The following is a 24,017-nucleotide window of genomic DNA, read 5'->3' on the forward strand; positions in this document are numbered from 1 at the left end:
AGCATACACTAACACTAGTACTGCATGGATTTTAAGCATTATGAAAGTCATATTTGTAGAAAGCTTATTAAAAAAGACTTAAAAACAGTGTAAAATGTCTTGCTATTTCTTAGCTTACACAATAAAATCTAATATGTACTAACATTTACAAATTTATAAATTTCAAGATTTTACTAGGAATTAATCTAACTACTAGACCTTTTATTAGTCTAGTTGCACATATTGTGTGTTAACTTCTATTCTGTTGTCAACAAATTTATGATATAAACTTCAATTTAATCCTTAAAAGGAGGTCTAGATTGCTAAAATAATTTATAAATTTTAATTTTTTTATTTGTCCAAAATCATTTAAATTCATTTAATCAACATCCTTTTATGATTATTTGATTAAAATGTTAATCATTTATAGTCTTTTTACAATTTACATTTTTAAAAGCAAAATAACTGAAAACAGGATAAAACAAAGGGAAGTAACAAAAAAGTATTTCAATATTCCCAATACACATCGTTTTGATAACACAACGGCAGTTAGCCGGAGGTAAACATCGTTGATTACCAGTATGTTTGACACCCAAGCTGTCAAGTGAAGCCATATAATTATACATCTTCTTTGATGTTCAGGTAAAATTTAACACAGGTGTCAATTACACCCGTACAGTAGTAAGAAATTATCAAATATGGCGTCTGAAAAATTTCATACACGGGAGTTTTTTCTCCTTAACGGAAGGTTCACATGTATGTTACGAAGGGCATCTAATTCACATGACAAAGGAAAACCATGAATAAAGACAACACTTTATATATCCTTTTATTTATATAAAAACAAAATCTTCTTGTATGCAGGATTGCAAATTCGTAACTTCAAGGGCGAACTTCTAAACAGGGCGAGTTGTCCCGATACCAAATTCACGCATGCGTAATACAAATATCTACAGTTAAAACATCCTGTTACAAGTAAACAAATAACGTTCATGTGGATGAGATGAAATCTAATAATTTACATAAATAAAAGGGTCATATTTACGATAGTGATTGTTTTACAATCATAATTTACAAATTAAATGATTCAGATGCCTAATCATGTGTAAAAATCGGAGTCAGGAATCTAAGTTGTTTTGAAATTGTAATACACGAAATGAATGCGGCATACGGAGACTCAATGCAAATGGTCGGCCCCTTAAGTCTTCAGAAGACTTGACGTCTTCTTCCACTAAAAATAGTATGTCTGAAGCTGTCAAGCTGAATTTTAAACCCCCTTAACACAGAATTGGCAATATTTTGAGTTAAAAAGAGGTCAAAATATAGTCTTGAACCTATTGTCATGCAACTATGGCATCTCAACTAATTATACAACGTCTGGAACATGTTGAAAGGCTTTAAAAAAAAATTATTTTTTGATGTTGACGCCATCAATGAAGGCGTAAAAGGAATACAAAATTAAAATATCATTTCAAGAGAGGGAGAAGGACCTGTATTGGGACTCGGGGATCTGCTGTTTTTAAGCTTGGGATTTCAGGTCGATTGATCATTTCAGGATCAGGGAATTCCCTAGTCCAAATAATTATGACTAGGCTATTTTAATTTTTTTCTGGGACGCCTTCCTATGACGTCTGGGAAGGCTATTTTATCATTTTTCTGGGACACCTTCCTACGCTATTTTAATTTTTTTCTGGGAGCTATTTTAATTTTTTTCTGGGACGCATTCCTACGCTATTTTAATTTTTTTCCAGATGCTTTCCTACGAGCCCAGAAAAAAAATTAAGACATCATGGGAAAGCATCCCAGAAAAAAATTAAAATAGCCTTGCCAAACGTCATAATTATTTGGACTAGGAATACACCTTATCCCTATTTGTCCGCCATTAATACTGGATATCATACAGGTTCCTGTAAAATTTTGACGTCATAAAACAAAATATCTGACGCCACAATGGAAAAGTGATTATTGTATGAGTCAAAAGTTCAAGCGGCTGGGTCAGCCAGGATTAGCCATATTAGGGCCTTTTTCAAAAAATGTGGATTTTCTTGTACAATCAATATTTCTAAAAAAGTGTAAATATTTTTATCCAATTTTTAGATACACCATTTAGTTTTTGGTGTGTGTAACAATTTCCAGCAAATTCAATATGAAATTTAGCTACAGAAATTGCTTCCAGTGGGTTTCAAAGGGTCCAAAAACCCCAAAATTGCTTGTACGAAATTGAAAAACTAGTCTTTTTTAAATGCTGGTTTTAATACCCAGCGGAAATTATTATTTTTCTTTTGTTATTATAAATATATAGGTATCACTGCAGGTATGTATACACAAATACAGGGAATTATTAGATTTTATTAGCATTTCTTTTTACTTTTCATTTCGTACTTAAAAAAATGTCAACTACATAACACAAATGAAATAATGTTGCCAATAAACAACTGATTATATCCCATGTAACTAAGGAAGTGTTCTCTACTTACTCTTCATCCTCTGATGACGTGCTTAAAGTTACAGGATGACATCATTGATTCATTTCATTATAGATTAGTTTTGGTGAGTACAAATTACTCCGTAATTTTATTCTATGTCAACTTTGTAACGGCAAAAACATTGATAAATTTTGGCATAAATTTTTTTTTTTTACATAAATCGTTCAAAGTCTATAATACTGACTCTAATTCAATAAAAACCATTTATCTGGTAGTATTAGGGTCAAGAAAAACATCCAAAAACCACAAATAGGTCAACTACATAACGGTCAACTACATAACGCAGTGAATCGTTATGTAGTTGACAAAAAGCGTTATGTAGTTGACAATGCTGAATTAAATTCACCTTAAAATATGTTTCTAAAAAGTGTTATTTTAACCATGTTAACTGTTTTGAAAAAAGTGTGATGATTTTTATGGAAATATATATCAAGCAAAATGTAAATATTATTAAAAAAAAATTAGGGACCGAAACTAAATCCGTTATGTAGTTGACATATGTCCCATACTTGTTTCTATGTTATTTTTTAAAATATTTTTGTAGTAGCATTTAAGATTGCATATTTTTATTTCAGGTTGTATTGTTGTTAAACTATTCAATTTCATATATTAAAGTTGAAAATTGAATATTTTTTTGTATTGTTATTTCACAACTGAAATATCCACATTTTTTGAAAATGAATGAGGCCCCTCATGGGGGGGTCCTAGTAATCACATAATCACCATTTTTTTGCCAATATAATCACATAATCATTAAATATTTGCTTATCTTTAGTAATCAAATAATCATAAACTAAAAATACAGTCCTAGGTAATCAAATAATCATGAAATATTTGGCTTAATAATCAAATAATCATTAAAAAAACGGCCAAGTAATCACATAATCAAAAACCCCATGAGGGCCCTCATGAATTAAAGGTTTAACCCCCACTTTTCAAGACCTCATAATTTTTTGGACAAGGGCTACTCTCTGTCTGCAGCATTTTTACTGATTTGGCCGCAAACAATTGATCCAACACAGGATTTTAAAAGGGATATGATCTGCACTAAAATGTGGATTATTAACGTCCAGTGGAGAATATTTCAGATGTATTTTGAACTGAACAAACTGTGAGCCGTGTAATGCTGTGAATGTGATATTCATGATTCTTGTATGTTATCTTAATTGTTTTAATTTCCTATACATTTACATGATACTCTTAAATGTTAGGTAATTATTCGATTAATTACCTGACAACACCTGCAAATTGATTTCCGAGTCAAATGTCAACGTGCTGCTTTTCGATTGTTCTCTAGATTTATTTCCGAACGTACTTGATTTGGCGGGATAAAATTTTGTTTCCTTTTTTCTTTTGAGTTACTTCCCTTTTAATATGATGTTTTATTTGATACCGACGGTCTTCTCTGCCTTCTCAGGGGCGGATCCAGCCATTTTAAAAAGGGGGGTTCCTAACCCAGGACAAAAGGGGGGGGGGTCCAATTACATGTCCCCATTCAAATGCATTGATCGTCCAAAAAAGGGGGGTTCCAACCCCCGGAACCCCCCCTCTTGATCCGCGCCTGCTTCTCTTGCTTTCCATGGCTTCCATGTAAAAAAAGGCGAAAGCAATTGTTTTTGTAATTTTCAATGTTTCCGTAAATCTTTAAATGATATTTTTAATTCAATTTATTCAATTCCAACCCCCCTTCTTATATTCACGGTACACGTATATATATCCTGATTCTTATCTTATCTTATATAGAAGATCTACTCTGTATATATATAAAGAATATACAAAATATTACCCATTCTCCCCTAAGGAAACTTATTTTATAAAATCTGGTATACAAATTTTGACCAGTATGTTGCAAAATGACTAGGTATGATCAGGTATATATATCCAAGGTATAGACAAGGCAAATTGCATGATATCAAATTGAATACAGTACAAAAGAGATGATTTCAGACCGTGTCCCGATTGTTAACTTACCATCTCTAATTATATCATGTATATTATTTAGCAACATTCAAGCACCGCAAGCATACGCAGTATACTCTCCCAGTTTCAATGATATTCCACGCGGCTTGTATTTTCTACCATAGTTTCCTTGATACCAGTAAGGGCTGCTGCTCACAAGGAAGCTAATAAACCAAGAGTTCCAAGTGGCGAAGTTCAAATCATATCTTCGAAAATTTTAAAATACGGACGTCATTACGAGTTGGCTGACTGTTATAAGAGCACCTGAGATCACCCCTAGTTTTTGGTGGGGTTCGTCTTGTTGTTTATTCTTTAGTTTTCTATGTTGTGTCATGTGTACTATTGTTCGGTCCTACTAAAAAGCGCCCGGGAGCGCCCGGGAAAAGAAAAAGCGCCCGGAGAAGGAAAATTAGCGCCCGGAGAAGAAAATTAGCGCCCGGGAGAAGAAAATAATAATATTTTATAACAAATTTTTTTTCCCATAAAAAATAACTAATCATTGCTTGTTTTGTCCTTAATATAAATGGGGATATGTACGATGCTACATCTAAAGTGTTGTTTTACTTTTACATTTTAGATTTCAAAATTGTATATAAGTAAGTAAAAATATATATAAATAAGAGTAATAGAAGAATCATGAAAGACATTGTCCTCGATCAAAATGAATATTTTGTTACTAAAAATAATCGGTGCTTGAGGTCTTATATTTTTGCAACTGCATGGTGAACACTTTTTTATACAGATGCTGAGATAGATTTATTATATCTTTTTATAAAACTAAAACTGTTTCAATGGCTATGTAATAAATTTTCCGCATAAACTGTGATCCATTATTATCAGTCTTTCGAAATAGTATTCATAATAATTATTGTTAAAATTTAAAAATACTCATACTTGTTTTTGTGCTTTATTACAAATGTCTATTATCTGAATTTGCAAATTACTTGTCTAAAAAAAAAAATCAATGTCCATAACTTAACCAATTTGTCTCATGCCAATAAAATATCTATATATTTTCCCGGGCGCTTTTTCTTTTCCCCGGGCGCTTTTTCTTCACCCGGGCGCTCCCGGGCGCATTTTAGTAGGACCCCTATTGTTTGTCTGTTTGTCCTTTTCATTTTTAGCCATGGCGTTTAGTGTCAGTTTATTTTCGATTTATGAGTTTGACTGTCCCTCTGGTATATTTCGTCCCTCTTTTATAAAACATCTGTATCGTAGATAATAGCGGAAATGTTCAAAATTGTCGTAACTACACCCCGTCTCATTCTGATACACTGGTGACGTTTTGCCAAGTCTGAGTAGCAGCTGCAAGCTCTTAAACCCCGAATCCGATAAGAAATGTATACCTCATATGCAAGCGAGGTTGGTATATTGCTACTAACGACTAAGTTTGGGGGAGGGGGGATTGAAAATTGTTCCTATGGAATAACCTTTAAATACAAATTTCTTTGTATGTAAATCGTACTACTACGAGTGTCTTGTAAAAGAATTATGAATAAATGAGCACTTAGGTTATCCCAATTATAGAAACATATCAATTGACAAGGATGGTATTTTGGCGAATCATAAGACCTTTATGACTTCAATGAACATTACATTGAACAGCAAATCGGAGGACTTCCCTTGTTTGTTTGGGGAATCTAACCTTCACAAAATTCCGTAAAACATATACGTTGATCGGCTTGTTCGACGAAATAATTGTCCATTAGAATGACACAAAATCTTTCAGCGTGAAACAGCTTCTTCACAAATACTGTGAAACTGTGCACAAGGCTGCCTTTCAACATTGAAATGGAAGCAAACGCTATAAATTCATTATTTTGGAATACCAAATTGCATGTTTTGTTAATAGTGAGGGAAAAAAAGAGTAAAACATGCTACATAGAGGAACAAGTGATCAGTATACTGGAGTTTCTAATTGATAACATATTTTATCAATTTGGAGGTAGACTTTTTCAACAAATTGTCGTCATTTGACATTTCTATGGGAACGAACTGTGCATCCCTCCTTGCCGATATTTTCTTATTTTCATATGAGTTAATTCACATGTCAAAAACAAAAAGATTAAGGAAGCCAGATCATTTTATATCACATTCAGATAACATTTCCTTTCCATTAAAAATACAAACGTATCTGAATTCGTTCCATTAATATATCCTCCAGAACTAGAAATAAAAGAAACAACATACATGGCTTCCTCTGTCGTATGTTTAGACTTATACAACGAATTTAACATTAGCGGTCATCTCAGTGCCAGAATCTATGACAAACGAGACGATTTTAATTTTGAAATTATCATTTTTCCCACTTTAGTAGCAATATAACAACTCCACCTGCATATAGGATATACATTTCCCAACTCATTCGGTATTCAAAAGGTCTCAACTGCTACTCAACAAGAAGGGATACAGAGAGATGCTGGTAAACAAGTTAAACGTGAACTTCTTAGCTGTTCTGAAGATATGTTTGTTGTAACATGATATATACAGTAGAGACACTTCACTGAAACATTGTATGTTTATGTCATTTATTGATAGTACGTGTACTAGACTTGAGGATCAGTTTTCAAATTTGAAAGCAAGGACAACACTGAAAAAATATCACGATTACACACGGCAAAAGAAAGTACAACCAAGGAGGACATTACATGATAAAAATCGACAAAGTTTTCATAAAATTGTCATAATAATGCCAATATGGGCTCAAGTTGTATCATACATATTTATTTTCGAAGTAAGATAATATGTATATGTTCCAGACCGTATGAGTATTTGGACCGTACGTGTACGGTCTGGACCGTATGCGTACTTTTTCAAAATACTCATACGGTCGAACCGTACGCGTACGGTCTGACTGATATTAGGAAGTTGGTCAAGTTTATTAGATACAAATGCATATAACAGATCAACATAACTTAACTCTAAATTTAATTGAAAAAAGTTCAACGCTAACTGAAATAAAAACTTTATATTTTAACTATTTCAAAAATTCACGCTAATTAATTCTGTTAATCTATTGTATTTAGCATGTCGATCAGTAAAACATTAATTGAATTATGATCACTGAAATCGAAGATATCGTAAGTAAACATAATGTGGAAGGACAATTGTTTTAGAATATTTAGCAACTTAACAAAAAATGCAAATGCAATGGAACATACATGAACTGCAAACATGTAAACGTAAAAAATATATTGTTTCTTGTGGTAGCAAGTGTCACCTTGGGCGAGAGTACCGAAAAAAGATTCAGATATACAATTAAACAAATATTTAATTTGAATTGTTCGTTTGTTCATTTTATCCATCTACTAGTAATTGTAATAATAACAACTTGTAAAACTAAAAGTAAAGATTGTGATAAATGTTTGTTTAAATCAAACCCATATGATCCAATAACATGTATGGTCAGCTCGTACTGGACCATACGCGTATACTCATACGGTCCGACCGTACGCGTATGGTCGGACCGTACGAGTATACGTATACGGTCCGGACCGTACGCGTACGGTCCAAATACTCATATGGTCTGGAACATATATATTGGTACTGCAAGAGAGTCATTTAGAGTTCAATGTTTGTGAATATTTTATTTAAATATATTATTAATCATGGTTGAAATCGCAGGGCAGAGATTGCATTGCAATCTTATCTGGTAACTAGGTACATTGTTTATATCTCCTGCGCCTCTATATCATAACGTTATTCATATTGACCAATCTGGATGCAGCATAGGTACCCTTGATATGTCTGGCATTTCATATCAACCAATCAAGAGCTAGTATTCATATTTCCCGCCTCATTAATTAGCCAATCAAATTTAAGTAAATTATCATCGTCTGGCATCATCGGCAGTTTCAGCATTCAAAATAATAACTTGCAGCAGCGAACACCTTGTTTAAACTAAGGCTAAAGATTTTTATTCTCATACTTATTAATTATAAGTTTAACAATCGAAAGTGGACGTTCTATACAGTACGATGGAAATCTTACATTTACAGTACTATGAGATGAATTTACGATACTAACGAAAGTTTGATTTCATCTGTGAAAAACTTCAGGAATTCGGTGATAAATCCATGGAATTCAAGATATAAACTCGCGTGGTACAGCGTAATTAATACCGATGAAACGGTGATTTATTCGCAGAATCGTATTGCATGTGCAAACCAGAACTTTTAAAGTTGAAGAGCACTAAGCTGGAACGTTCTAGACATCACAAGTTATACCATATTAGCGTAACTTCGGAAGCAGACCGGGAAATCATGTTTTGGTGCAGTAACCAATGATTGAAAATATTAACTTTGCTGTGATATCGTGCAATCAGTTAGCAAGATGACTTTGGAAGGTTCAAGCTCCAAGACCATGACAGACGTGGAACGGGTTCTAACTTGGGCAGATGCAAAAAAGCTTAGCGAGGCCACGGCAAATGCAGTAATAAGCCTAGGATTTGACTCAATGGAAGCTTTGGCGCTTTTAGAAGGCGAAGATCTTCAGAAGACCAAAATACCGATTGGACAACAGAAACTACCCCTGAAGAGCATAAGGCAGTCATTTAAAGCAGAAACTGAAAACGCGCCAAAAAGCAGTAATGGTGGACTTCCGGCATGTCCGACTACAGAAGATGCGTGCGCACCGGAAGTGACAGACATTCAAGATGGCGGCAACAATAACAAAAACAATCCAACATCCGGATTGACAGACACGTGTGTTGGCAATGTGTTGAATCAATTACAACAGCAGCAATCAGCATCAGGTGTCATAAATCAAGGTAGTGCTTGTTTTAATAACATCCAGTCCTGGCAGGACCCACAAATATTTATTAAATCATTAGGAAATAACAAAACTAACTCTAATTATTTAGACATTGTAGATTTTGTCATGTTATCAGGGGTTAACATTGGGGATAACGATGAAAGGATTGTATCAGAATCGGGTTCAGGTCAGTTAATTTTAAAATCTGGACCTACTAAACCTAAGCTAGAGTCTTTAAATGTAAGCCAATGGTCAATGGCAAACTTGGCAATTTTATATAAGTTATTAGAAGAGGGTCATCTAGTCCAGAATAACATTCTGGACTACTTATCATATGCCACTCGTACATACCAATTGTTTCTTTCGCATGATGTAACATCAGTTTTCTTTTATGATAGAGAGTATCGCAGGTTGCCGAATTTACATAAGTTTAGATGGGGAACTGATGTACCACATATTCAAACTGTGTTTTTAAAATCAAAGGGTAGTAACTCAAACAAGTTTTCTAAACCTCCAGTTTCTACATCTAAGGGTTTCAAACCATTTTCCTCTCACACAGCTGGTGGGAAAGAAATATGTAAAAAATTCAACTCCAGGCTAGGTTGTTCACTAAGTGGGTGCAAATTTGAACATGTGTGTAATGTCCCAGGCTGTGGACAAAGACACTCTGGCTCTGGGCATCAGTCTAGCTTTCCAAAAAACGGATAGGCCCAGTAAAACCTCTGCGTGACCTTCACCTTGATGCTTGGGTTACTGAACTAAAGTATGACTTTGACAAAGAATACTTACTTCATGGTATAGAATTTGGGTTTGACATTGTGACCTCAGCAGCTAATGAGTTACCATCAGGAATAGTTGGTAAAAACCACCCATCCGCTTCACCTAACAACCCCCTGTACGAAAAGCTCATTTGCAAATTCTAAATGAAATAGAACGTGGCAACTATGTTTTTGCTGAAAAAACTCCCCGCATTATAAGTCCATTAGCAGTTATACCTAAACCAGATGGGGGCGTCCGTATTATTCATGACTGTAGTAGACCAGAGGGGTCTGCAGTAAACTCCTTTGTTGGTGAAATAGAAAAACAAAGATTTCAAACTTTAGATGAAGCATCAAAATCAGTTACTCCAAACTGTTATATGGCTAAAGTAGATTTGAAAACCGCTTATAGATCTGTGAACCTTAGCTCACAAAGTCAAGAAGTAACTGGTTTAAAATGGACCTTCCCTGATGGAACAGAATATACTTTTTATGATACAAAGCTCCCATTTGGATCAAAATTGGCACCCCATATCTTTCATAGGCTATCCCAAGCTGTCCGTCGTATGATGTCACGCAGAGGTTTTACTATCATCGCATACTTAGATGATTTTCTTATTTGTGAAACAACAAAGCAGCGTTGCATCCAAGCATTAAACATTTTACTCGCCCTTCTTCGCAAGTTGGGATTTATGATAAATTGGTCAAAAGTGGTTGACCCCACCACTAAATTGACTTTCTTAGGCATAGAAATTGACTCTACTGCAATGGAGTTAAGGCTTCCAGGGGAAAAGCTTTTCCTACTTAAGCATGAATTGGCAGAATTTAGTAAGCGTAAAAGAGCATCAAAAAAGCAATTGCAATCTATAGCAGGCAAATTTAATTGGGCATCAGCAGTGGTTCATGGCGGGAGAGTATTCCTTCGCAGAATTATTGACGCGATTACCCCTTTAAAGCATGATTGGCATAAGGCAATCCTCCATGGCGAAATATGGCATGATATTGAATGGTGGAAAAAATTCTTAGAGACTTTTAATGGAAAGTCCCTCATTTTAGGAAAGATCCCCTTGTCATCAGTATACACAGATGCATGTAAGCAGGGGGGAGGGGGTTTTTCTTTGGATGTGACTGGTTTTATACGAATTGGGAAAATGATTTCCCTGTAGGGAAAAATCTCCATATCAATGAGCTTGAGGCTCTTGCAGTAGTCTTGGCAGCGCAAAGATGGGGGAAAGATTGGGAAAATAAAAGAGTCGTTATATTCTCAGACAATATGACCACTGTTGCATGCTTGAATAAGTGCACTTCACGCAGCAAAATTTTGATGTCTTACCTTAGGGACTTGTTTTGGCTCTCTGCAACATATAATTTTCACATAACAGCTGTCCATGTTCCAGGGAAAGTAAATATTATAGCAGACTTCATATCTAGGTTATATGAGCCAAATGCGTTTTACCAATTTATGAATTTTTATCTTCCCAAACCACTGTTTTTAAGGCATTTGGAATCCCATAAGTCTAACCAAGCCGTATCCTATCTTTTATGTAGGCATTCCAAGTGCAGGGAAGGTGCAGGAGTTGGATAGCCTAGTTTTGTTTTTCCAAAGCAGGATGTTTGCAGACTCAACGAAAAAGACATATATGTTGTATTTTAGAAGTTATGAATCCTTTTGCAGAGGTTTATTAATTCCTATGGTCCCAATTAGCAGAGATAATTTGGCCAGATATATTGTTTTTCTTACACAAAGGCTTTGTTATAGCTCAGTTGTCAATTTTTTAAATATTGTGCGCCTCCTGCATGAAGAGGCTGAGTTGCCTTACCCTATTGATACACATTTTGTCAAAGGTGTCTTAAAAGGGGTTAAAAGAGTTCTAGGGGCTGAAAAACGCCCAAAATTACCAATAACTCCTAAAATACTGTCTGGCATTTTTACAACTATAGACTTAAATGAAAGTTTGGATATAACTTTTTGGGCAGCTTGCTTAGTAGCATTTTTTCCTTTTTTAGGAAATCAAACCTTTTTACACCATCTTTACAGGAATTTAATCCTGATCGGCATTTAAACAGGGCATCGGTTAAATTTTCGAAGGAGGGGGCCACTTTAACACTCAGGAAAACAAAAACCATACAAAATAGGGAAAGAGCTCTAGAAGTACCTTTACCTATAATTCCAGGTTCCCCCTTCTGTCCCTGTCAAGCTTTGAAACTATCATTTGATATATGCCCTTCCTCTCATAATTTGGTGTCAGCTTTTATGTTTTCCAAGTTAATGCCCCTTACATATAATGGGTTTTTAGCCAGATTAAAACAGTCTTTAAAATCTCTAGGATATGATAGTTTTAAGTACTCTGGGCACAGTTTTCGTAGAGGCGGGGCAACATTTGCATTAGAATGTGGCGTTCCTTCTGAAATTATTCAGACACAGGGGGATTGGAAGAGTGATGCATACAAAAATTATTTATATCCTTCTTTCACTCATCGACAGACTGTCATGAATGTCTTTGCAAAAGCACTTCCAAAAATGGTATAAAATGGTTTTCTAATCATAAAATTTTCAATATCATTGTAATCTTAGTTTTATTTTTCTGAGTACAGATATTTATACACTATTCCCCTACCTCTAAATACAGGTTTGGATTTCTTTTTGGAGAACCACAGTTTTTATTACACATCATTTATCTTTTGTATTCATGCATTACTTACATTTTGTATTTGCCTTAATTCATTTAGCATTATGTTCAATTATTGTATAATTGAAATAATTACATGCATACTTAATAAACTGTGGTTAGTTTTCCCAAACCTGTCTTTGTTTAAATATATAACCAACACTGCCTTATGTTCTATTCGGCCGCTGAATCCTTCGGGTGTATCCAAACTTGATTTGGGACGTTATATAAGTCATACCATATCAAGCGTTGGCAGGGAGGCTGAAAAGAGGCAGTGTTTATCACCATTGGCAAAGGGGGGAAGGGTGGGTCTCTATTTTCATAACATAAGATTAATATTCACAATAATTATACTTTATAAAAATCTAACATGAACAAAAAAAAATAAAAACTGACTATTTATTCTGATAAAAAGAAATGTATACCTAATAGCAAAGGTATATAGTGAGTTTTGTCAAATAAAATAAACATAAAGTGTAATCCGATCAGTTACCCATTACACCTGAACATTATAAATACAAGAAGCCAAATGTCCCCTACGATAATATTGCGTCAAGTCGAGTACGTACTGAGAATAACATCCTTTGTACAACATGAAGCATATCTTTGAGATAAATAACTACCAATTACTAGTTTAAAAGTATTGACTGACTATTAATCCCAAATTAAATTCTGGTTTTCTTTCATCCGAGAGGTAGACTGCATGAAAAAGTCATATGCGAAGGATTTAAACTGCTGTCATGTCTTGGCGTTAGGGCATATTAAAGTAAAACATATCTAACGAAAAAAATGATACATAATACGTAATGAACATTCAATAAAAGTCACAGGTTTAATGAATTTAACAATCCATTAAAAGCTAATTAAATTATAAAAAGCTAATTAAATTGAGACATGATCCATTATGTCAATTGGTGACCCGTTGTATAATACGAAGTTTCACAAAACCGAACAAGGTTGAGCCCTTGTTTTGAAGTTACACTTAAACTACAACCATAGAAGACCCTTTATTTTTATAGTGGTTTAAAGATGATAACACAATGTTGACTGCTGTATCCAAAATTTTTTGCCATTTTGCCTTGATGTCTGTTTGTTTTGCTTACATATTGTTGTCAAAATTATACAATAAAACGTAAAACTTTTACCTTGGCTGTATTTGGCAAAACCTTTAGGAATTTTGGTCCTCAACGCTCTTCAACTTCGTACTTTATTTGGCCTTTTTAACTTTTGTGTATTCGAGCGTCACTGATGAGTTTTTTGTAGACGAAACGCGCGTCTGGCATATGTAAAAAATATAATCCTGGTATCTATGATAAGTTTATTTATACACCACTGTCATACGTATTAGAGGTTTAGCTAGTTACAAAACCAGGTTTATTCATAGGTCAGGAAAAGGACAGTTGTTATCCATTCGTTTGATTTGCTTGAACTTTTGATTCTGCCATATGATAAGGGACTTTCTGTTTTGAATTTACCATGCATGGAGTTCGCACTTTTTGTAATTAATCCTATATTACTGATTTGTAAAAAAAAAATGGTACTGTTAATGTTATTATTTAAGATTTACCTAATCAGTTTTATGCCAGACAGATATATGCAATCGTCATGTGTTTATAACTACAACTGTATCGTTTCCTTTGTTGAATATAACTATCGTGGTGTTTTTCTCTCGAGCAAATGAACCGCTTAGTAGGCATTTCTTGGGTCTACATGTACTAATAAAATTTACAAATGTATTTTGAATTTAGAATTCTAGAAGGTAAATCAACTTCGTACTTTATTTGGCCTTTTTAACTTTTTTGGATTCGAGCGTCACTGATGAGTCTTTTGTAGAAGAAACGCGCGTCTGGCGTATATACAAAATTTAGTCCTGGTATCTATGATGAGTTTATTTATTTATGTTATTATACCAAAGACTCCATGAAGGGTTTTCACGTTCTTTGGCGATTATACGATCTCCTTAATGAAGGTACGTCGTACGTATACTATATAATTAAATGTTTAATCGGTCTTCCAAGTAAACAATTTACTATTTTTTTTTTAAATCTCAATTAAACAGTAATCACACTTCTTTATCCTGGTAGCTTTGATAACTATTCTTATGTTTTTTGTTCCGAAAAGAGAGGCGAAAGATAGCAAAGGGACATTTAAACTCATAAATTGAAAGTAAACTGACAACGGCATTGCTAAAATAGAAAAACGACCAACAAAAGAAAAACAGCAAACAAAACACAACTTAGAAAATTAAAGACTGATCAACACGAACCCAACCAAAACCTGGGACTGAACTCATGTGCTCCACGGGATAAACATAGCCTGATCCACATGCAGCACCCGTCGTGTTGATCATGTTAATACAAATCAGGTCATAAGTCTAAATCGGTAGGTCACATTTAGGGAAAATTAAATGATACTGAAATTAAGTTACGACATTTGGAACATATCCGTTATCATCTTTTAAACGGATATTCCGTAACGATTAACCAACATGTGATGGCTTCCGTTAATAAAGGAAGCAGTAGTATACTGCTGTTCGAAAGTCATAAATCGATTGAGAGGAAACAAATCCGCATAACATATGAAGGAATTATGTCAACTTCACCACTTGGAACTCTTGGTTTAATAGCTTTGTGAGCAGCAACCCTCTATTGAAAAGATAATGATAGGAAATACAAGCCCTGCATTATCGTATCAACTTCGAGATATATAGTCCGTATGCAGGCATTATCGGAATGTTGTTACACAGAAATGGTGAGTTCACAAATGTCGTAATGTCTTGTTTTCTACCGATCATTGTTAATTTCTTGGTGTAAGTCAAAAATATGAAAGACTTGACTGTATCTGCTGTACACTTTATCTCAAGATCGATGAAATAGATGCATTTAACATGACCACCAAATTTTGAAGTATTTGGTGAAAGAACATCATCTTGATAGCGGAAAGTAAAGTTAATGGATACTGCTAACTTCTTTTCTTTCTTCCAAAGAAGTTTCTGTATGAAGTCAGCCTTATATAAATAAATATACAAACATGTAAGAGGGCACAGTTGGTTCTCATTGGAATGCATATTGTTTGTTGAAAAATACGTCCTCCAAACGTAATAGATAGCAGCTTGATAAAATCAGTTTCAGAAAATACTTTGTTTGAATCAGGGGGATGTTACGATGTACAATTTGTCCCTCTCTCAGACCATATGCTTGTATCTAGGTAGCACTCCACAGTTAGAAATAAAATTAAAAATGAGCCACAAATAGATATCAAAGGTACCAGGATTATAATTTAGTTCGCCGTGTTTTATCATCTTCTATTCCTGGATTTCTAATACATTAACCTAACTGTTTGTGTTGTACATGTGCATATGTATGTACTAGTAATCAATAACTTCCATAGATTTGATTTTCAAAAGTTAAAAGGGTGGAAAATAATTCCTTTTATGTGTATCCATGGCAACATTCTGCATTTATTTACCATAAAATATTGCAAAAGGGGGGTGGGAACATATCACATATCCCCCCAAAATTTGGATCAAACGAGAATTGCAATGCCTTTGAGTGATACCTTTTTAGAAACTGTTGACAAATATTCTTCCTAATGATCAAATAAAAAATGGGTGTCTTTCGCCTCATTTTTTCGTAAAATCTAATCACAAAGTTCGTGCGACAAAAATTTGGAAAAAAACATTACAATAATTGCCGGACCAATGTATGATATGGACATGCAAATACGGACTGTCATACAGAAAATAGCCTATATTACATACATTACATAATCGGGATGTTCATATAAACCCAAGACGAAGGCTATTTTAGTACTCAGCTATCCAAAAATGAATTCAATTGCACACTAGCTCTCATATTTCAAAAATCCACAGGGGCAAAAATGCGAAACTGCATACCTAACTGTGGAGTGCTACCCTATGTTGACTACTAATTTTTTTATGAAACAAAGCAGGACCAACTCTTTCAATTTGTCTTTTCTTTAGTTCGGATTGGGGAATACTTGTAATGTGTAGAAAAGTAAAATGATTTTATACTATTGCAAGATGACAAAATCTTAAATTGTATACACATTTTATATATAAGTGCTTTATAAATCTTTTGTCTCTTTTTATTGTTTTTATTGGAGACTCACTGGTTATGCTGATAAAGCAAAAGTTACAAGCACTCATACTTCAGCAGACTATAGGTTTTTGTCAAATTTGTAACGTCTAACGTATAATTGAAGTTTCAAACAAACGTCTAATTTGGTCGTCGAAGTAAACAATTTACTATTCATTGATATGAATTCTACAGTTTAATACACTATTTATGAAGTTTAAAGTTGTATTCTGTTCCAAAACATAAGTGCTTTATAAATATTTTAACTCGTATATAGAAACTGTAATGAATGTTATTGAATAAACTTTCTTTTCGTTGAAAATATCACCATATATTTATGTTTCCCTTGAATATCAGTACGATATTTTCTTTTATTTAGTGAAATCTGTGGATGTTTTAAAAGAACCAGACCAAAGTGCGAACAGCCTACGGGCCATCAAGGGGTCTTCAACATAGCGAGAAGATATCGCACCTGGAAGCGGGTTTCATCTGGCCCCAAACAGAAATGCGAAAATGAACGTCATGCTTTATGAGATCTCGACCCTCCCTCTAAACCATTAGACATGTAAAATAGTACAACTCAGTAAATATTAATATTGATATATAAACTACATCAAGGTAGATAACTATTGTTGTTTTTACTCTCTTCTAATATTAATTCAGGATAGTGCATCCAATAGTCTGTTACATGTGCAACTATTTCAACTAGAACAAATAAAATTGCGAAAAAATTATCTTGATATCTTTGACAACTTTCTCCCTGATTTGACACGTTTGTTAACAAAGTAGTTTTTTTATATTAGATTCAAACACGATTTTAAATAGAAACGTGGACGAATATTGAAGTTCCAATAATAGTTTCTTTTCAAATTGATATGAAAGAGAAAAAAAAAAGAAATAATGTACGTAATCACTTTTATCCGTTTGACATCTTTCGGTCCAATAGTTGTTTTTAATAAGTAATGCAAAAAAAAATTACAGAAATTATGTACGACCATCGCCTTGGTCTGACGAATTAGAAAATTTCTTGCCAATTTGATAAATTTTATGTTTCCACATTACATATGGCAATAATATATACCAAGTTTATTATCTGTAACTTCAGTTCAAGATATTCGACAATCTTGAGAATGGTCATTCACAAACTATTAAGAATTTTAACAGAGTAACATTAAATACATATTCACGGTACACATTTGCCTGAAGATGATGAATGCATATTTTGACAATTTATGCATCTTCATTGATGCTCGAGATCAAAATAATTGAATTTCAAAAGCTTAATCAAACGTCCGAAGGCTGATTAAACTAAAAAGTACTGAAAATATACCATAATCCAGACAAGCAATTCAATAAGAAAAAATAAAGACGGTTTTCATAAAGGCAACTAGGATATGCAGACAGAGATAGCGATGGTTTACTTTTGGTATATTGACATAAAATAGATACTAAAGGAAAAAACATTTCTTGCGGTTATTTGCCCCTTTTCCTAAAAAAACCAAAACAAGTATCTAAATTTCATATACGATGCAAGACGCCCTAGTATCGATAAAACACTATACAGGCTATCTTTGTTAACCATGACGCAAACAACTACTATTAGTTTAAAAGAATGTGGGTGATTATTTATCTCTTAACTATTTCTGAATTTCTTCCATCCAAATTAAAGATTGATTAAAAAAATACTGGCAGCATGACTTATGCCGAATGCATAACACGTCGCCATGTCCAGTTTATTTGGGAAGACGTTATTTAGGCGCATGTTTAACGAATAATTGGATATATCTATTAGTCCGAACTTTCAGAATCTTAAGAAAGATTGAGCTCTTGTTATCTTGATCTTTTATTACTTGTGTATGTTTATGTTATTATTGAAGATTTACCAAATACAGAAACATATGCAATAGTCATGTGATTATCACTACATCAATATGTTTCCCTTTGTTAGTTGACTCTTACATGTACTATCGTGTTTTTATCCGTAAGCATTAACCGCGAAGTAGTCAGTGATTGGGTATACCAATATGATACAAATATGCAAGGATATTTTAAAAAAGTAAATAAATTCTGTTATGGTACTTAAACTGAGCATTCCAATACTCCATGAAGGGTTTTTATGTGGTATACGCTTTCCTCATGGATGCGATTGATTATTTCGTTTGAACCATTATTTTCCAGGTAATAATAAATGCGAAAACAAATTATAATAAAAAATTTGCAGTTTTCGTAAAATATATTCTTAGTTCTTTAAAGAAACGTGCATGAGATTGCCTTGGTTTGATTCCTTTTCATTCCATAATATTTTTAAGTTAAATATTTAAAACAATTTTACAGACCAGATTTACGAATATCACCTTGGCTTGACACGTTTAGTTCCAACAGAAGTTATCAAATAAATATAAAACAAAACAAAACACAATTTATTGACGTAATCACGTTTATTAGTTTGACACCTGTAAGTCAAATAGTTGTTTTTAATAAGTTAAGCAATACAATTCTTAACAAAAATCATGTGCAGTCATCGCCTTGGTTGAACACTTTTAATCTAAATTTAGTCCCTAAATTATTTTTAAATAGATATACAAGACAGCCTTTATAAAAAAAAAACATTTACTAGTACGACTTTCGTCTTGGGTAGCACCCTTGGTTTTTTTACGGATTTTATTATATGAAAATTGTTATATGTTGTTAACCAAATGAGTAGGACTACTATTTGGTAAGACGTCATGCATAAATACTATCGAAATACGCCTCCGGGTACGGGAATTTCTTGCTACATTGAAGACCTGTTGGTGACCTTCTGCTGTTGTTTTTTTTTTTCTATGGTCGGGTTGTTGTCTCTTTGGCACATTCCCCATTTCCATTCTCAATTTTATCTAAGTCAAACTGTGAATGTTGGACCCCTGATGATGTCATATATGCTATATTGTTAGTATTTAGATATGAAAGAGAGTGTTAACAATTAGGGTTGCATCACAGATGCATACTACGAAGAATTTAATTTAAATTAAGAAGAACGGTTAACGTATATTCATTTTAACAGCATTATTTAATCTTTATCTATTTGTTTGTTAACATAATTATCATCTTTAGATGTTCTTTATATATCTTAATACAATTCTGAGTATGGATCGATTGTACATTATATTTCTATTTATAATAAGGGTCGAGAACAGTTGTAATAAACGTTCGACAACGTCAATTCGTACGTCCATTCACCCAAAAAAAATTCAATGTGTCAACTGTAAAAATGACGCGAAGTATACCAAAGTCACATTCAAACTCTTTAAGTGAAAACAAATTAACAACGCTTTGGAAAAAAACTAATTAACCAATAGACAAATACAATATGGCAAAAAACACCAGCTTCCTTTAACATCAATTACACTGTGCACGATCGCAAAGATTGGAGATTTTTTTAACTCTAGGTTGTTAAACGGTTTAAAATTTGTCAAACATTTCTCATGAATGTAATGCTATTGTATGCTAGAGAGTTGCTGTAAGTGTCGTTAAAATCTCTTGTAGCTATCCATAAGTAACGGTTTGCTTGATGAAATAAAAAAATATAATATGTTCTTGTTTACTATTCGAGAAAATGAAATAAATAAAAATTTTGAATATGCCTGATGTAGATCAGTATTTTTAAAACAATCTTTTACACCGGAATGTAAACATTATCAAGTGTATTTGTTTATAATTTAGATAAATATTAAATGTGTTTCATTGGTTAAGTTTGAACTATAGAAGAATAACATGACGTGGTTTGATTGGCAATGATACATCTGTCCATCTAATTAGTTGAAATAACGTTAATATACGTAATTTTATGTCACCGTTCGGCCTTCAACATTGAGAAACCAAACACCGTATAGTCGCATAAAATATTTCCGTCATAAACAAACGTGACACATTGTTAAAAAATAACAAACAGTATTTCTGGCTGCGTTAGAGACCCATAGGCGGCCTTCAGCTGTTATCTTCTCTTTATTCCCCATTTCCATTCTCATTTTGTTAATTTATGTGACCGTCACAATACAATTCAGGGAAAACAAATATGACACACCATAACCAACGACAACCACTAAATTACAGGTCCCTAGCATGATATGGCGGGGTAAGCATATTTCTGATTGCTGAATCCTCCACTAATATGAGACAGTGATGTAATTTCACCTCATAATTATACCAACTGTAAGATTCAGTTTCAATTTGCTTAGCCCACAATATATGTACATAGCACTCACCAAGCAACAACAAACACAACACATGTATATATGAGCACTCGCAGTTGCTAAATGCAAAAGGTGAAAATAGCATAACGGGTACCAATGTTTTTAAATCTTGTGCATTACAATAATTAAACAAAAGATATACAATTTTCAAAACAGGATAAAGTTATTCCACTCCTAATTTCGGTCAAGACATTAATCAATTTGACAAAAAGCAAGGCCCACAAATCCTTCTTATACTATATTATTTTTGTGTAAAACTTAAGTTTATTCTTTGACGAACAGCAATCCTGAAGTCAATTTTACAAAACAAAATTACGACTAAGACTGATCGTAAGTCATGAACAATACAAAATACTTGCGATCAATCTTAGTCGTAAGTTTCTTTGTGAAACCTACTATAGGACTTAACGGTCAATGACAGACCCTTTAGAATATTTTTAGCAATTCGGCTGTCATGTCCTTTTATAGGGCAATTCCTTTTTTTAATAACTATAATCTGTATTATTTTTTTTATCTGTTTTCGCATAGTAATAAAATGTTTTTTGACCAAATGGACTTATTTTAGGAGCCACAAATACATATTTGAATAGCAAGAATAAAATATTGTATTTACTAGTTATATTAATCGCTGAATGCCAATACATGTTTAAAATACCTTCCGATAGAGAGCTGGTATTAAGGTAATTGTATACATATATATATATATATATATCTCATGCATAAATCTAATATTAACATTATTCTATTGGTATAAAAAATAATTTTTTCAGTATCCTTGTCTATGCCATGTTTTGTCTACGTTATCAGTTATTCTAAATAAAAAAAAACAGGTATCTTTGAAACAAATTGAGGCCTTTGATTTGGTTTCTTTTTTCATTCTCTAGTTTACCACGAATACACTTGAAACAGACCGATTCGGTACCAGTTGTCTTTCAAATAAATTGTAAATAACTATTTCTATAACGTGATGTATTTTTCTTCCACCAGCAAATGACCAATGTAAGAATGTATTCAGTAGTTTGCACCCCAAATATAGATAAATTCAATTCGCCATATCAACTCATGTTACGGATAAAACTGTTCCATTTTACTATGAAGTTTCGTAAAAAATAAAATTTTTGTTTGACGATTTTTTTCACAGACCCTTATTCGTGGACCTCCTACGGAGCCTTTTCTCTAACAGACGCTGTTTTTACCATATTTATAATTATATTGATATACTTATTTACTACCTGAATCAAATGAAATCTTTGTCCTTTTCTAAATATCATAAAATTACAAGAGCTGATGTTAATTTATGATACTGCGAAGCACTGAATACTTGTTTTGGAAAGGTTGAATTTGTTAGTGCTCATACACATCGGTTTCAAAGAAACGTAAGTTACAGATACAAGACGGGAAAACTTTATTATGAGCAAAATTTGATATCAACCCACAACAAATAAAATAATTAATTGAAAGGATAAGGTCAACTGATAAAAATCAAACGAAAATAAAGTACTTTTTGTAAAATGAAATAAGATATATTCTTATGCTTATGTGTTAAAAGGAATTATTTGATGCGGAGAATACATACTGTAAACCAACTTATTTTCGCGAGCGATTTATTTTCGCGACTTGCGCCATTAGAAAAATAACGCGAATGTATATCGTAGCGAATATGTAAATATTGGATCTTTCCTTATTAAACTTCATCAAGTAAATCAGAAAATCGCGAAATTAGATAGCCGCGAAGTGGTCAAGAAAGGGTAAAACGCGAAATAAAGTATTCGTGAAAATAAGTTGGTTTACAGTATATCAAAAGAGAGGCGACTGTCGCGATCGTATATAAAAAAATTTGGAAGAACAATAAACCTTTCATCCATTTGTCGTTCTTTGGCAATGGCGTTGCGTACTATATGGCATAAATTAACCAAAATTGCAAATTAACATACTTTCTTGAAGATGCTAGACTGTGGTAATAGTTATCGGTGCATTTAATGTTGATAAATGCCTTATATGACCTAACTTAAACCTAAAGATAAATTTATGGTCAGGTTTAACCAGTTTCTATCTGCTGCGGAAATGCATCATTCTGTTTTAAAATTTTTGGTAATTCTATAAAATAACTTAGATTTTTTTGTCATTTTATATAACGCCTGTCAAGGTTGAGCATTTTATAAATTGCATGAAAATGTCTCCGACATATAAAGATGAAATTTAACTCATCATAGATATACCAGGATTAAAATTTTGTATTTGCGCCAGACGCGCGTTTCGTCTACAAAAGACTTACCAGTGACACTTGAAGCAATCAAAGTTAAAAAAAAAAAAAACGCCAAATAAAGACACGTACCTGCATTATACTGCAGATGAAACGTTGGAGACAAACAACTCAGTTGATATACCCAAGGAGGTTATATGAGGAGAGTGAACACTCTGCTTGATACAAAATTAGCATCCCTAGGATAGCAGTTCGATCAGAGAAATATGATAAAATTATAAAGAAACCGACATGTTTATCACCCACTTGACATGGCCCTCTGATGTACCGGGCTGTTACCGCGAGCAGTTCTGGCTATTAGATAAATCGCATATATCACGTGATTGTTATCAGTGACTGGTAACTCGAATAATTCAAGCCCTTTCCGTGTCCGATTTTCTCCCACACGAGGGCTTGAACTCCTTGTGATCATTGGCCGCGTCGCCTGCTCTCTATGAGAGAGAGCCAATCAGCGGCGATCAGGATATGAGTCTGCGCAACTCTCTTGAAATTGTCTTACCAAACACGTGTGTTCAATTAACACAAATCTGATAATAATTAATTAACATCAATTAACATCAGTTTACATCATTTATCATCAATTAACATCCGGAACTCCTCCTTCTTTAGCTGCCAATTTAAATCAAAATTCCCATATTGCAAAGCGGTGTGAATTTTCCGGTTGACGGTCTTGATCGAGGAAGACGTTCAGGCGTTAATGTAGCCTTCGTAGATCAGCGGAATATAACGACTGAATTATTCGGGTTAAGTGACTGGGTGATTAAAGTTCAGGTGCATTGTTGGTAATAATGCAGTGTATATGTGTTTATGATATGGAAATAG

At 33.5% G+C, this 24,017-nt stretch overlaps 1 protein-coding gene and 1 pseudogene across 12 annotated transcripts in view; one reads left to right on the top strand and one right to left on the bottom strand.

Moving 5' to 3' along the window:
* LOC139489757 (MICAL-like protein 2) overlaps nucleotides 1-3,790 on the bottom strand; it is a 69,723-nt gene extending 65,933 nt beyond the window's left edge. For 4 of the 12 annotated variants that reach the window (XR_011656231.1, XR_011656235.1, XM_071276539.1 and 1 more), the window contains exon 1: nucleotides 3,697-3,783. The gene's annotated coding sequence lies outside the window, so the exon portion shown is untranslated. Of the gene's footprint in view, nucleotides 1-3,696 lie in introns of all 12 variants that reach the window. The other 8 variants (XR_011656233.1, XM_071276543.1, XM_071276534.1 and 5 more) reach the window with 3 other exon arrangements.
* A 6,523-nt stretch (nucleotides 3,791-10,313) lies between these two features.
* Nucleotides 10,314-12,935, top strand: LOC139488578 (uncharacterized; annotated as a pseudogene).
* Nucleotides 12,936-24,017: the final 11,082 nt, after the last annotated feature.

This window comes from Mytilus edulis, chromosome 9 (genome assembly GCF_963676685.1).
Source record: "Mytilus edulis chromosome 9, xbMytEdul2.2, whole genome shotgun sequence".
NCBI lineage: Eukaryota > Metazoa > Mollusca > Bivalvia > Mytilida > Mytilidae > Mytilus > Mytilus edulis.